Here is a 16,044-nt window from a genome sequence, read left to right on the forward strand (position 1 = left end):
CATTCCTCGCAATGCATATATAAGAGCAACTCCTCCTTCGTTCCCGGCAGCCTCGACCTGACGGGAGCCCGGGACGGGAGGAGGAGGTGCTCTTATATATGCATTGCGAGGAATGAAGTTTAGTGTTTTGTGTTTTAATTAGTGTGTGAGATAAGGATTTGAGGGTGTTGGTTAACTAGCATGTTATATATATAGAGGGTGGTTGGGGGTTACCCCGTGTAGCTTGTTACACCTTGTGTTGATCTAATTAATGTACTAATTCGTATCGGTTGTATGTGATATGAGCATAATAACAAATTTTGATTTTGCACTAATAGAAATGAAGCGATGAAGATGAAACAAATGACGAAGAAGGAGAAATAATTTCATTATGTTGTTGTGCACACAAAAGGTGCTGCTAACACACACACAAGACGCATGATGCCAGCGAGGCTAAAATAACAGAAAACACACTCATCACTCATGCCTTTTATCTTCAATATGCACGCTAATTTTAAAATATACTATCTAATAATTGCTGAATTTTAAATTTGTTTGATTTTGCTTATTGGATTCAGGTTCAATTAATGCTAACATTGCTGCTTAATTAATATATACATGAATGTCTAAATATTTTTAATGACGCGCTTGTAGTTTTAAATTACTATTGTTCCAATAATTGGAAGAAATTAACTTACTATATACTCAATATTCTTTTATGTATTTAAAGTAAGTGATTATGAAAATTTTTAAAATATTTATAATAAAATTATATACTAATTTTTAGTATGATTATTGAGTTTATATATATTTTTTACATTGCACAAATACAAATACGTACTAATTATTAATTTAATTTCCCAGAATTCCCACATGTGAGACGTTCTGTAGGGGAAAAAGGAAGTTGCTAGGAATAATATTTGCCAAATATATAAGAACTCTTTATTTGTTTTGAGAAAATAAATGGGTTTGTTGGGAGGAAATAAAGGTAGTAGAAGATGAGGGAAAACTATGACGCAATAAAGAAAAGTGTTATGGAAGATCATATCGAAATGAGAAGAGATGGCCACGACGCGCAGGGGTGGAGCTAGGGGTGGGGCAGGGGGGTCACTGGGCCCCCCTGGGATTTTCAAAAATAGTAGGGGTATTTTCGTAATTTTATATTAAAAAATAAAAAATATATAATTCTATCTACATTATTATTATGTTGAGCTATTTTAAACTGTAATTGGTATGCAATATTTAGAGTTAAGACGTTTTGAAGAAGTAAACACATAATTAATTTATACATATCATGATTGGATTGGATTTTAGAGATTTATTTTTTTAATTTGATATTGAAAGTTACTTTATCTTACAAAGTTTTATGAGATTTTTGCAAATAAAATCACAAACTATTTCAAATTTGTAATTTTAACATGACTTTTGATTGTGGCGAATTAAATCACTATTTTTTCAATTACGTCCCCTATTTTTTTTTAGATCGTCAGTGTTGAATTGCAACTTACGTGGATTAGTAAAGACGACGTCGTTTTTGTGAGGCCTAAACGACGTCGTTTCGTACAATTTCAATTAATTTTTTTTTTCCAAATTAGAAGGAGATTGTATCTTGTATTTGCACCATAATTTTCAATATGTAGTAATTTTATTGAAAAATACATCGTAACATGAATATTACATGGAGAAATAATTCACACAAACTTTAAGTTAACAATTCGACAATCGAAAAAATTGGGGGATGAAATTGCAAAAATTATAGAAGATGAGTGATTTACTTTGCCACACTTTCAAAGTTACGTTAAAAAATTTTTGGACCCCCCTGAATCAAAAGTCTGGCTCCGCCCCTGACGACGCGTAACTGAATCATAAAATGTTATTATATGTGCTTCCTTCAAAATATGTTACATCAAGGTGAATAAATTTGTTTAATTTGCTGGCTTGTTTTAAGCAAGAAAGAAGAAATGAATGGAGTTTTTTAACTTTTTGCCAACAAACTTTTGCAGTATGAATAGGGTGCATGTGAATCATTCTTTAAGAATACCAACGACACCTATGCGTGACGAATAGCCATCATCTATATATTATATAAAGAAGCAGTTTAACAACATCCAATTTACCGTCATTTTTCTAACAAAATATTCTTAATATCTAACGACAGTTTAAAGATAATGCATTGGCAGCTCTCACAAACCCACTAAACTGCCTTTCAGATGGGATTACCACCGGCTACCACTCTTAGGACTGGGAATCGGGTCGGGATCGGGTACCCTACCCGAAAAAAACGGGTACCCGACCCCGAATTACACAGAAACCCTATACCCGAACCCGACCCCGAAAAAAAATCGGGTACCCTAATACCCGACTCGGGTATTCGAGTACCCTAAATTACCCGGTCAAAATTGCATCTTTCAAGTCAAACTGTGAAAATCGGGTATTTCGGGCATTAGGGTACCCGATTTGGCTTAATCGGGTATTAGGGTACCCTAATACCCGAAATACCCTATTTTCTTTTAAAAAAATTCGAAAATGTAGCCTCTATTTTCAGCATTTGCCCTATATAATTGTGTATGTTTTTAACTCCCTATATAACAAATACTCCCTCCGTCCCACTTCAATTGGCACTTTTGAGTTGGGCACGGAGATTAAGAATAAAGAGTTAAGAGTGTAAAGTAGGTAGGGTCTACTTGTTTTATGTGAGTAGAGAAAGTAGGGACTACATACTTTTTTAGGAAAGTGCCAATTGAAGTGGGACAAACAAAAAAGGCAATTATGCCAATTGAAGTGGGACGGAGGGAGTAATATATAACATCAAATCAAAAATCAACAAGCACAAATCTCAACTCCCAAGTCTAAAATTTTAAATTAAAATTGAATTTCAATTCAAAATTTTACAGATTTTTAAATTAAATTTAATTAAATAATTTAAAATTATTACCCGATGCTCGATTTTTTAGCACCCTAAATACCCGAACCCGACCCCGACCCCTAATTTTTCGGGTATAAGGTACACGATACCCGATTTTTTCGGATTGAGTAATCGGGTACCCTATACCCGAACCCTATCTTCCCACCCCTAACCACTCTTAATTTATTTTAATTTTTAATTATATTTTCTTCAATTTTAATTTATTATGCTTTAATATTATAAAAAGATAATTAACAAGAGTTCACTCATTCAATTAGGGTTTATAATTATTTTTTTTATATTTATTTGAATGAATAATTGATTATTTGGGTTTCATTAATTCAAAGTTAGGGTATATAATTTTTTAAAATTTCAATTTTTAGTGATAAATATTAATTAGAGTTCATAATATAATAATATTTTTTATTTTTATAAAAAACAATTATAAAATAGATAAATTAAGAGTGGTGCACACGCTGGGAACCACCGTGGCAGACTCGGCGACCCAGGCTGCTCGAGGGAGAGGGAGGGAGAGAGAGATGTTATCGGAGGAGGCGGCAGCTGCTGTCTCAGAGAGAGGGAGCAAGAGAGGAAAGGGAGAAGAGGAAGAAAAGAGAATTGAGGGAGAGAAAATGAGATTATTTTACAATTGGGTAAAAAAGGACCATCCGAAATTCACTCACTCATTTATATCTTCTCCCCGTTTACTGCGTACCAATCCACGATCTGTAGGGTTTCTAGATTTTTTGATGAAAAAATTGTATTCTTTGAAGGAATGAAATCGATTCAAGTTTCGCTTTTTTGACAATGAAATCGATTCATGTTCTGATTGTCCACTAAAGCTTTTTTTTTTGTTGTTATTTTTTATTCAATTTTCGTTGTTCATAAAGAGGGTCCTGCTTGAAGATGCCAAATCTGCTGAAATTGAACTCAATGAACTGGTAAGGGAACACTAACACTGCAATTATTTTCCTATTCAATTTAGAATTATTGTTCCCTTTAATTTATATATAATTTCATATGAGGATTCGAACCAAATCAAAATGCATGTTCACACGGTACATTGATTTGTACTTAGAAATTATTGACTTGTTCGCTTTTTTTCACGCATTTTCAATTCCCTAAATTTTACTCTTTCTGCTCCATAAAAGTATATCACATTTTTCATTTTCGTCCGTCCCATAAGAGTGTATCACTTCCATTTTGGAACATAGGCATATTTTCTCCTTTTAACCATAACCACTCATTTCTATATAACCTCACAACCAATTCAACCACAACCACTCTTTCTACTCAACACTTTATCTACCAACTTTTTTCTTAAAGCCTGCATCATCCCTTATGTGATACACTCTTACGGGATGGAGGGAGTATATAAAAGTAGGTTTAGAGGTAAAAGGAAGAGGACTTTTGGGATTGTATTGTATGTTCTTTATTCTTTATATTTTTTATTTTATTATTTATTTATTTATTTATGGGTTAATTGCTTATAAATCCAAAATATATTTTCGCGAATCGCACATATTTGTTTTTTTCCTCAAGATCCATAACTTTTTGTTTTGTTCCAATTTATGTCCGATCATCGATTTTTTTCAATGTGGCTGTCGAAAATGGCACTGTGACCGTCTAAAATGACACAGTGGACTAAAAAATGACACTTAGACTAAAAAAATTACATTTGGAATACAATTTAAAAAACCCGTTGTACACGCCTCACTTCCCAGTTCCCAGTGCCGCTGCCGCCAGTGAATCTCGTCGCCGCCGCTACTCAACTTCCCATAAGGCTAGGTGCACAGAATTCAGAGGCACCCACGCATAGTCTCTGCCTCTCTCTTAATTCAGACGTACACAGAGCTCTCCCCTAAAGTCTGACCACCACCCTTCTCTTAAATCCAGCGACGTCACCGCTCCAAGGCCAGTGTCGTCCAAGCTGTCTGGTGGGAGAGAGAAGATAGAGGCTAGTTGCTGCTCGCCGGAGTCCAATGAGGAAGAAAGGCGGTTGATGTTGTGTGTGAGTTTTAGAGAGAGAAAAATGACACTTGTTTTCAAAGTGTCATTTTTCAGTCTACTATCTCATTTTCAAAGGCAAATAGTGTCATTTCGGACAACCACCTCGGAGAAAATTGATGATTGAACATAAATTAGAACAAAACAAGAGAGTTATGGATTTTGAGGAGAATTAAAAAAAAAAGAAAAAAAAGAATAGGTAACATCAAACTGAACGCCCCAGGGGCCATGGCCATGGCCATGACACAGTGATTCCTCTTTTACTGGAAAAAAGATCATTCTCGTACAAAAATGAAGATTCAAACGATAGAAATATGCATTGCAAGTGCATAATAATATATACAAGTACAGAATATGAAACTAGAAACCAAAAACAAAAGCTATCATGAAAATCTATTGAAATCAGGAATACGGAAATCTATTAAATTGATCAGCATTAAGTGTCAAGCCCTCTGCTTCCATCGTTGCCTTGAAGCTCTCCAGTTTATCATTGTCGACGCGAATCTGGATTTGAAGGTCATCATTGCCCTGATACTCGAGCTCGTCTTTTATTTTCAAAGCGGAAATCGCAGCAGAGTTACGACAAAAACCCACTTGAATAAGTTTGAGTGTCGGTATTTCGCCGATGCCCCATGGGATCTCTTCCAACTCAGATATAAAAAGCAGAACAAGCTTCTCCAGAACTGGGAAATGACAACTCTCTGCATTCCAATATGTCAGCTCACAAGATCTAATTTTCAAGAACTTCAGGCGTTGAAATTGCCCATTAACAGGACTCCACGTGCTGCCCTTCCTGAGATAGTTACAATGTACCTCGAGAACTTCGAGTAGGGGCAGCGAACCAATCATTGTCAGATCTTCCCATTCAAATTTGAAATACCTCAATCTCAACTTGTTTAGCGAACTGGGAAATGAGCGTATCTCGTTCATCTCAGCATACCGGATCAACCACCCATTCAGTTTGAGTGATTCAAGTTTATGCAAGCGATCAAGATTACACAAAGACTTCAAACTAACATCGTATCCTTGCAACATACCATCGTATTCAAGATGCAATTTCTTGATGTTGGGAATGATCTTGCACACATCCTCACTCAACCTCAAATTCAATGCACTCCCAAGCGTATGAAGATTTTCCAAGATTATCAAGTCATCTTGTCCATCGGGATGAGGAAGATGAATTCGACGACACTGGATATGCCTAAGTTGTCGCATCTTCCAAATTTCAATTGGTGCAACGACTCTCGAAATATTCCATACAGCTTTGTGAAAGATTAAAGCATGCAGATTCCATACCAAGGATATTGAACTAGGAAGCTCCAACTCAAACCCCCCGTAATCATATTCCCACAAAGCAAGGTAGCGCAAGTTAACACATCCCCTGTAATCATATTCCCTCACACGAAGGTTGCGCAAGTCTTTTTTAGCACACCCAATTAATGGTTTTTCAACTAACCTTATATTGTTGTCATCCAAAATTCTCAACAATCTATGTTTGTAAGACTCCTCCCCGGCAAATTTAAATTTCATGATAGAGCGTGCAAGTAAGGGTGTGGCATTTTCCCACTCCAAGGTAGCATCAAAATATGTGAGGCGACGTTCTATGCCTTGTATAGGGCCTTGAGTCACATGAAAAAACCCTTGTTGCTCAGATACTTTTAAGCACAAGTCTCTTAAAAGATCATGAATATCACAACATTTCATCTTCCCATTTTTACTTCGTCTGCCAACCAATATCAGATTTCTATCAGTAAGATCCTTTAAGTAATCCTCTGCAATCTCTTCCAAAACTCGGCCTCCATTTGATTTCAAAAATCCCTCGGCAACCCAAAGCTGGATGATACTCAATATATTGAGGTTTGCATAATTTATATGCTTAAGAACTCCAATATGAAGAAAGCAAGGCTTTAGATGAGGAGGTAAGTGGTTATAACTTGAAAACAATACATCTAAGCTTTCTTCTTTCTCTTTTGAGTTGGGACTTGATTCTATATCTTTGGCAACACTCTTCCAATATCCTACAGTCCTAGGAGACTTTAGAAGACTCCCACCAATCACAACAATGGATAATGCTAGTCCTTTGCATAATTTAACAATCTCCCTTCCAACTTCCTCAAGTTCAGTAGGGCAATCTTCATTTTGGAATGCCTTCTTGCAGAATAATTCCCAACTTTCATTCTCATCTAGAAAATTCTTCGCAAAGCAAGAAGAGCCACAACTGTTAGCCACATCTGACAACCTAGTAGTTAGAACAATCCGGCTTCCACTTCCATTATCGGGAAAGAAACACCTCACCTCATTCCAAGCTTCGACACTCCATATGTCGTCTAAAATGATCAAATATCTCCTACCAGATAAAGTTTTATGCAATTGTCCTCCTAATTCATCTACATTCTTATCGGAGGATTTTCCTAGGCTAGAAAGAAGTTGTTGAAGAATTTCTTGAGCATTGTATTGCTGAGATACGGTAGCCCAAGCACGAATATCAAAGTGTTCGATGATGAGTTGATTAGCATAAATATTTTTGGCAAGAGTAGTCTTACCCATGCCGCCCATACCCACGATTGAGATGATATGCCGATTGGATCGATGACTGGTGAGCTCGTCAAGAAGCTGAATCAACTCATCACCAAATCCCACCATCGCAGTTTCTTCTCTGTTCTGAGTAAGAGGTGTTGAATGCGTGGGGGGTTGGGCCTCTCTGAATCTCTGTTTCTCCTTCAACTCATTGGCCTTCTCAATGATAGCATCCATGTCTTCACTTATTTGCCGCAGATAGTTAAAGTAGCTGAGGTTAGATTCACCATGAAATTGATCCACATCTCCAACTGCAGCTTCATTTTTTTTTTCAATTGCCCTCTTTTTCTTAATGAGCTTCATGAAATTGATCCAACATCCACCTCCAGCCACATGAGATGCAGGCTCTTCAATTGCTTGGTTAGATTCACCATGAAATTGATCCACATCTCCAACTGCAGGCGCATTTTTCTCTTCAATTGCCGTTTTTTTCTGTAGATTTTTTTTTTTTTTTTTTTTTGATCAGTAAAATTAAAATTTTATTAAGATAAAAAGCAAGGCACCAGGGATGCCAATCAAAACAAGAAGGAAAGATTGAAACCCTTTGAGCACCACATGGTGAAAGGGATTCTCAACTCCAAAACTTTATAGACCTCATTCCAACTCCAAAGTCTACCCTTGATCTGTAAAACAAGTCTCTCAATATCCCAAATCTTTCCTTGAAAACGACTCTCGTTTCTTTTTTCCCATAGTGTCCAAACCGTTCCCACCCATAACGCATTTAGCAATCTTCTTCCTTTCTTCTTTTTGGCAGCAGAGATGAAGGAAGTGTAATGATGGAGAGTACCTCTAGGATTTGTCGTTTTGATGTGTAACCATTGGAAGATTTGGTCCCACACCGCCGCAGCTTTCGGGCAATGAAGAAACAGATGTTCCGTCGTCTCCTTTCCAGCGACACAGGCGTTGCATCCTCTCTCTTCCCAACTAATTTGAATTTGTCGTCTTCTTAAGTTGTCACATGTAGCCAAACGATTTCTAAGACATCTCCACGCTGTCACCTTGGCTTTGTGCGATGTTGGAGCCTCCCAAACCATAGCCATCTCAGCCGGTTGAGTTTGTTGCGCCTCTCTGGAAGCCGCCACCAAATCATAAGCCGACTTTGTTGAGAATTTACCGTCCGTAGTTGCCCTCCAACTCCATCCATCAGTTAAACCTGTAGAAGGGACAAAAGCAGCAACAAGTCTCAAAAGTTCCTCCACCTGTCCATTCTCTCTTTCCCTCAATTCCCTCCTCCAATTCACCGACCACACCCACTCTTCTCCTTCCCAAAACCCACTCTCTCCGACAAGGGCTTTCTTATTCGAGCACAAGTTATACAATCTCGGGAAAGAGAACTTGAGAGGTTTGTTAACAGCCCACACGTCCTCCCAGAACATTGTATTCATTCCATCCCCGAGACTGTGTTGAAGGTGATCAATGAACCATCTATCGTCTCTTCCTCCCCCTTTCTCCACAATTTTCGCCCACCACCCCAACTGTCCACTTCTTCCCACCATCGAGCAATCCCCCTCTTCGCCCCAGACAAGTTCCCCATAAATCGATTTGATCACTCTCGCCCACAAAGCTCCCCCATCCACCAAAAATCTCCAAAGCCATTTAATTAACAGAACATGATTAAACAATTCCACATCCCGAAACCCAAGACCTCCTGTTTTCTTATTGGAACACAAGGAGCTCCATTTAAACCAGGTGATTCTTCTCGACTGAGAGTCTCCACCCCACAGAAATCTTGAGAACAAGGAATTGAGGTTCTTGAGCACAGTCTTGGGAATGAAAGCGTAGGCCAGTTGATATACCGGAATAGATTGAAGCACCGCTTTGACAAGAGTGATCCTCCCTGCCAACGAGAGAGGTCTTTTTCTCCAGCTTGCAATTTTGTTTGAGACTTTATCCACCAAGAACTTCCACTCGCTAACACCATTGCTTCGGCCTCCAATTTTGGTTCCCAAGTAAAGACACGGGAAGTAACCAATCTTGCAATGGAGAAACGAAGCCCATGTCCTCTCGACTGACACATTCACTCCCACCGTCATCAGGCTGCTCTTCGCAAAGTTGACAGCAAGACCCGAGACAAAATGAAAGAGAAGCAACAGACTTTTCAGTGATTCCACATTACGCTCATCAGCCTCTAAAATAAAGATGGTGTCATCCGCGTACTGGAGGTGTGTAATCGGCACTTCATCCTTACCAATCTTAACAGGAAACAATAACTGTCGTTCCACTGCTCTCTCAACAAGCGCATTCAATCCTTCCGCAACAATGAGGAATAAGAAGGGAGACATCGGGTCACCCTGTCTCAAGCCTCTCTCCATTTTGAAATCTCCCGTTGATGACCCGTTAACAAGGACACTTGCCGTGGCTGACTGTAGACACCCTTGAATCCATTTCCTCCAAATCCCATCGAAGTTCATTCTATCCAGCAAAGTATCCAAAAAATCCCATTGAACTGAGTCGAAAGCTTTGGCAAAGTCAATCTTAAAGAATATCCGGCTTCGTCGCTTCTTTTTTGACTCAAGAACAACTTCATTCAAAATGACCGCACCATCGAGAATGAACCGCCCTTTAACGAAAGCGCTTTGATTATCAGAGATGATCGATCCCATTACCTTCGTCAGTCTCCCCGCCAAGATCTTTGCAATGATTTTATACAAGCTGGTAATGAGCGAGATTGGACGAAATTCGTTCAACGAATCAGCCCCTTCTTTCTTCGGTATTAAAACGATGAAAGAAGCATTACCTCCTTTAGGAATTTTACCGTTCGCGTGGAAGTCCTTCAAGACCTGGAGGATATCCTCCTTAACCACATGCCAAGCCGATCTCCAGAATGAAAAGTTAAAGCCATCAGGTCCTGGACTTTTATCGCCAGAGCAGCTCCAGACCGCTTCTTTAACTTCTTCGGGTTCGAAACCTCTAATCAGCCAATTTCTCTCCTCATCAGAGATTTTCCTTCTCACAAAGTCAATGGGAATAACAGGCATCTGTCTATCTTTCCGCTTGAAAAAGGTTTCAAAATGATTTCTCACCCTAGCTTTTACCTCTTCCGGTTTGGAGATCCATGAGTTATCAAAGATCAGTCCGCCTATGTCATTCTTCAACCGCCTCCCTTTAATCGCCTTATGGAAGAAGCCGGAATTCACATCTCCCTCCTTAAGCCATTTCAGTTTAGCCTTCTGTTGTAAAGTCATCTGCTTATGCTTCATCTGAAGGGAAATGAGAGCTTGGAGCTCATTTCTCCTGATAACATCCACTTCGCCTAAACAACTCTGCTCGTCAAGCTCATCTTTCTGTTGTAACTCCTTCTTTAATTCGTGAATTTTAGAATCAATCTCACCAAAGGATGTACGATTCCAAACTTTTAAAGCCTCGCGAAGTTTCTTCAATTTCTCCTTAACCACGAAAAAGCTCCATCCCTGATAGTCAGGCCCCGTCCACACTTTCTTTACAACATCTTCAAACTCCGGGTGATTCGTCCAAGCATTTAGGAACCTAAAAGGTCTTGGTCCCCAATCCTCCGTTCTAGTAGTGAGAACAATTGGGCAGTGATCCGAGATCGAACGCTGAAGACCGCGTGCAGAACTTCCTTCCCAAGTAAGCATCCAAGTTTCGTTAACAAGGAAACGATCGATCTTGCTCTTGCATTTGCCATTGGGCTTGTACCAAGTGTACTTTCGACCTTGTGTATGAATTTCCTTCAGATCGTTCCCCCTAATAAAATCCTCGAAAAACCTCGCATCCGACGCTCGAAACGTCTCCCCGCTGCCCACCCTCTCTTCTCTTCTCCTGACTGCGTTAAAATCTCCCAAAATACACACACTTCGATCCGCATTCTGTTCAACAATAGAACCAATTGCATCCCAGAGAATCCTCTTTTCCTTTAATTCAGTTGGCGCATAAACATTGATAATGCAACACAATAGACCGTCCTCCTTGTACCTACCGTTAACAACCACTGCCCCCGGTAAATCCCAAGAACTAGATGCTTCGAACACCTCCCTATTCCATAAACACACAATTCCCCCAGCTCTCCCCTCAGAGTTCCTGATTGCCTTATCTGTGTTATTAAACCCCCACCAAGAATTACAAAAAACATCACTAAAAGTCTCCATTTTTGTCTCTTGTAAACAACAAATATCAATCTTATGCCCTCTTACAAGATCCATAACATCTCGCTGTTTCGCAATACTCCCCAAGCCCCTAATGTTGTATGACAGTAAATTCATGGACAATTCATCTGACTCCCAGCATTATTGAAGGAAAGGAAGTTACCTTGCATCTCGATTTGGCGCACAATCACCTCTTCTTCAATCTGACTTGAAAGACCTAACTTCTTCCCAAAGTCCCAGATTTTCTGACCTGAAATTCCCCCCTCCTCTGTCAAAAGCAACCCTTTTTGTCTCTCCCCAATGTCTTCCTCCTCTGCGGCCTCCTCCTCTCTCCCATTTAGTGGTTCTATTTCAGAGATGAAACGCCCCCAATTTTCCTTCTCCCTCGCTCTATTCTTCTTTTTCCCTTTACCTTTTTTTCCTTTTGTGCATCGGTGATCAGCCCTTTTGTTGTTGGAAGGCAGCCTAGCTTCCCCTGCTTGGGAGCCCGAAGAATCATCCTTTTCGGTCCTAGACACTCCCTCAGAATGGTTGTTTTCTTCTACAAAAACATTCCCGTCGAGATTCTCACTGTTATCTTCCAGATCATCAATACCCCCTTGTAGAAGAATGGGTTCCTTTTCTCTCTTTTCTCTCACAGCAGGAACCGTGGGCAAGGAAATAGGTACCTCGCAAAGAGAGGCCTGCTCGGCCCTGCAAGAAGACTGGCTTAAAACTGCGACAGCACTCGCATTCAAAAGCAGTCTCGAGCCTCCCAATGTTTTCTCCTCATGATTGGTAACCTCTACTGACGTATCTGCAACGGTTTGTTGCGAAGGAATCGGAGAGTTCAATTCTTGGAGAACTGAGACGTCTTGCGAAGGAATCGAAGAGTTCAATTCTTGGAGAACCGAAACGTCTCCATCTTCCACACCGATGCCATCCATCATTCCAATGGTAGCGTTAGCCTGATCCATAGATTCCACTCCATCCGACCATCCTGGATCCGATTCCGATTCCGACTCGTCTAAATCCGGTTCTCCGAACAAGGACGAGAGTGGGTTATCCTGAATTTCTTCAATGCGAAGTGTGAAACTAGCTCCATCAATGCAGCACTCCACTACTTGCTCAATGGATTTGAGACCTGTAGAGATTTGGATCAAAGCTTCGTCCAATTTCTCTCTTTCTTTCGTGAGTTCGTGAATTTTCAAAACCCGCCCAAATTTTGCCGTCACCGAATCAAAGAAACGAGAGTTCCATGCATGAAGCGGGATCCCAATCCATTTCGTCCAAATAGATCGCTGCTGGTGAACATCCACGAAGTTCCATTTCCTCTTCCAAAGAAACCAGAAGTCACTCCATTCATCTAACTCCATGAGAACTTCTTGTGTTGACAGTTCGCAAATACTTCGGATGAGCACCAAACTTCCCCCCATCGTCGAAACTTTCAGTTTCCCGGCACATTCGCTGTTGATTTCTTCTTTGATTTCATCCCAGGAGAAATCATCTTTGATGAAACCTGTGAATGTTCCTTCAAGCCACTTTGAATCCTCCTCTGAAGTTTTGAATTGTAGCTTTTCTCTTGTGCTGGGTTCTCCTTCAGAGACTCCAGTGAGAACTTCTTTAAAGGAAATTCCCGGCTTCTTCTTTGCAGAATCCAAAAAATGGAAGTAGTCCGGTTTCTTTCCAATATCTCTTTTGGCGTCGAACCCCTTTTTTTCCTCATCCCTCACCACCCTCTCAAACCTTGGTTTAAAAAATCTAATTTTGTAGCTTCCAATCCAAAGTTTGTTCAACTGTTCAAGCAAACCTTCCGTATCCTTGACACCTTTGAATCGGACAAAGCCGAAAGGCTTCCCTTTTTTATCTCTCTTATTGGGACAGAAAATGTCTGTCGGAACGCGGACGGCACCAAACTTCCTTCTTAAGAAATCAAAGCTGCAATGTTCGGGGATGTTGTTGAAGAAGAAGGTGATTCTCTGTGATCTTGGAGGAGGTTTAACCTCTCCAGTCGATCGACCAGCACCAGTCCTCCAAGTCTTCGGCTGTCTATGAAAGTTATTGCTCCGTTGATACACCTCATTGCCTTCTTCTCTGGTCCTCTCGTGCCCTCTTCTCCTCACCACCCTCCAAACCTCCTCGCGACTCATGCTCTCCGGTCAAAGAAATAGGAAAAAACTCTCAACCAAGCAACTTCAAGTTACTCCACAATTAATTCAACTCAACAGCCACTGATCAGTTGTAAAACATTCAAGGTAATCCACTATTGCAAATATCCATTCCAGTAAGCATTCATATCCAAGGAAAATAAGTTTGTAGAAGATGAATCCGTAAACTGCCTCTATTCGAAGTATTGTGAAATCCAAATCTCAAACTCCAAACCATACGCCATTTTCATAGTAGAGAAGAGACTACGATAAGGATGAAGGACGGCACAACGACAGAGCTTTCAACCATTACTAGAAAGCTTACATTGGCGTTGGAACTTGGGTACAGTGACAGCAGATGACGCCGGCCAGAGCGGGAGGAATCGGCCGAGAGAGACTGCAGGCGTTGAGATAGGTGGCTGGTAGGCGTGATTCAGAGCATAGCGTCGTGACTACCGGCGTTGACCGATCTTGCGCAAAGGTGATGTCTGCTGGGATTATTGCACGCTGCGTCGGCGGATCCGGTGGCAGCTACGACTCTGTCTCCTAAGCGTCGGAGATCTGCTTGGAGCCGGATTGCTGGGTGGCGGCGCCGAACGATCTGCGTGGTGGCGTAGGAGATGCGCCGGTCTGCTGCTGTCTCAAATCTGCACGGCTGCAGATCTGCTGGAAGCCTGGTGGATGGCGCAAGAACAGCGTCGATCTGCTGCGGAGGCGGCCGTTGACGAGGCGGCAAGGGGTGGTCGCGGGGTCACCGGAAAAGCTGCGGCTGCTGGGGAGTGGGTGCCTGGGAATAGGCACGAGTCGGAGTCCGGGCCGTTGGCCGTTGGGCGAGGCGGCGAGGGGTGGCAGCTGCTGCTGGGGACTGGGGGCGGGCGACGGAGTGACAGCGAGAGAAGCTCCAGGCTGTCCGGCGTGAGGCTGCCGTTTTTTTCTGTAGATACAACGAGAAACTCAAAGCTGCTTCCCGATCCTCAGCTGAAAGAGGAAGGATTTGATTGACGATGTTAGATTCAATCATATCTTCAGCCGTATGAGCAGCAGATGTGATTAGGCTTTCGAGATCCTGTGCTTCTTCGCTAAATCCACCATAATTATAGGTCTCTATGAAATCGAGCAACAAAGCAGCCTTTTCCTCAAGAGATTGGATCTGATTGTTGTGGAAAGAAGTGGAAAGACGAGGATGGCTCATCATCTGCTCAATACTGTTCAAGAGTGAAGCCAGAGCTGCATAAGCTGCCATCTCTGTAGATTGTTTGGTTGAAAGAGCAATTTGGTTTACTTTAGTGTTTGGAAGAGAAACAGCGCAGAGAAGAAGATGATAATCTGATTATGCTTAACTAATGGTAGTGTTTTAAATATATTACTTTTAAGTTTTTAATTATTTAGCATGTTAGGCCCAAAAAAATTTATTTGGACGGCATCATGTGAAAGAATCACAAGACTTCATTTATTTGGACTGCATTCAACCGGAAGCTACATCAAAAGTCATAGATAAAATTGTACAAGGTACATGCAAAAGTTGCCTCATAGTCTCATCGAATCACTCACTTTATGATTCAATTATTCTTTGCTTGATTGTTACACCACTCCTTGATTTGCGTGTTGGTGTTTGTGGGACAATTTTGTCTGATAATAATAATAATAATCCCTCCGTCTTATTATAAGTAGTTCAAAACTTTTGCCACAAAAATTAAGGAGAAAATATAAATTTGTTAAAAGTGGTAGAACCTATACTTAAGGGCTAAATTTTGGAAATATATCACTTATAGTGGGACGGCCCAAAATAGAATACAGGTCACTTTTAGTAGGACAGAGGAAGTAATAATTAGTTAATGACAAACTATAATATATTTGCATAGTATCCTATATCGTTGATGACTTCATTCAATTATTAACATCATTGTTTTATGTGGAATACTGACCTTTATTTTGCCCGGCAACGACTGCAATGAACATGCTGGAGTCCTCTTTTCTGAAATTCGACGACATAAAAATAAGCAACAACCACCCCAAACAACGAGTCTTTTACAATTTCCTTTTTCAAGTACTCATTTCATACTAATCAATGATTCAACTCTATTATGAATCTTTTCAATAGGAAATGGTTCCTTTTGAATTTCCACTCACTTTGGATTACAAGTCATTGTGAGAAAAATACTTTGGAGTGCAAATTTCGCAAGAAGCGCAAGCGTATTCATGTAACGGCAACCTAGACCACGCAGCCCACCTATGAAATTGGAACACCCACCAGTGTCAAAAGCAACAACACGCATCTTTCTTTTTATCAAAGTCTTATTTGAAAATTACAAATCACAGTCAATAAAGAAATTAATAGCAACACCAC

This window comes from Salvia miltiorrhiza, chromosome 7 (genome assembly GCF_028751815.1).
Source record: "Salvia miltiorrhiza cultivar Shanhuang (shh) chromosome 7, IMPLAD_Smil_shh, whole genome shotgun sequence".
NCBI classification, from domain to species: Eukaryota; Viridiplantae; Streptophyta; class Magnoliopsida; order Lamiales; family Lamiaceae; genus Salvia; species Salvia miltiorrhiza.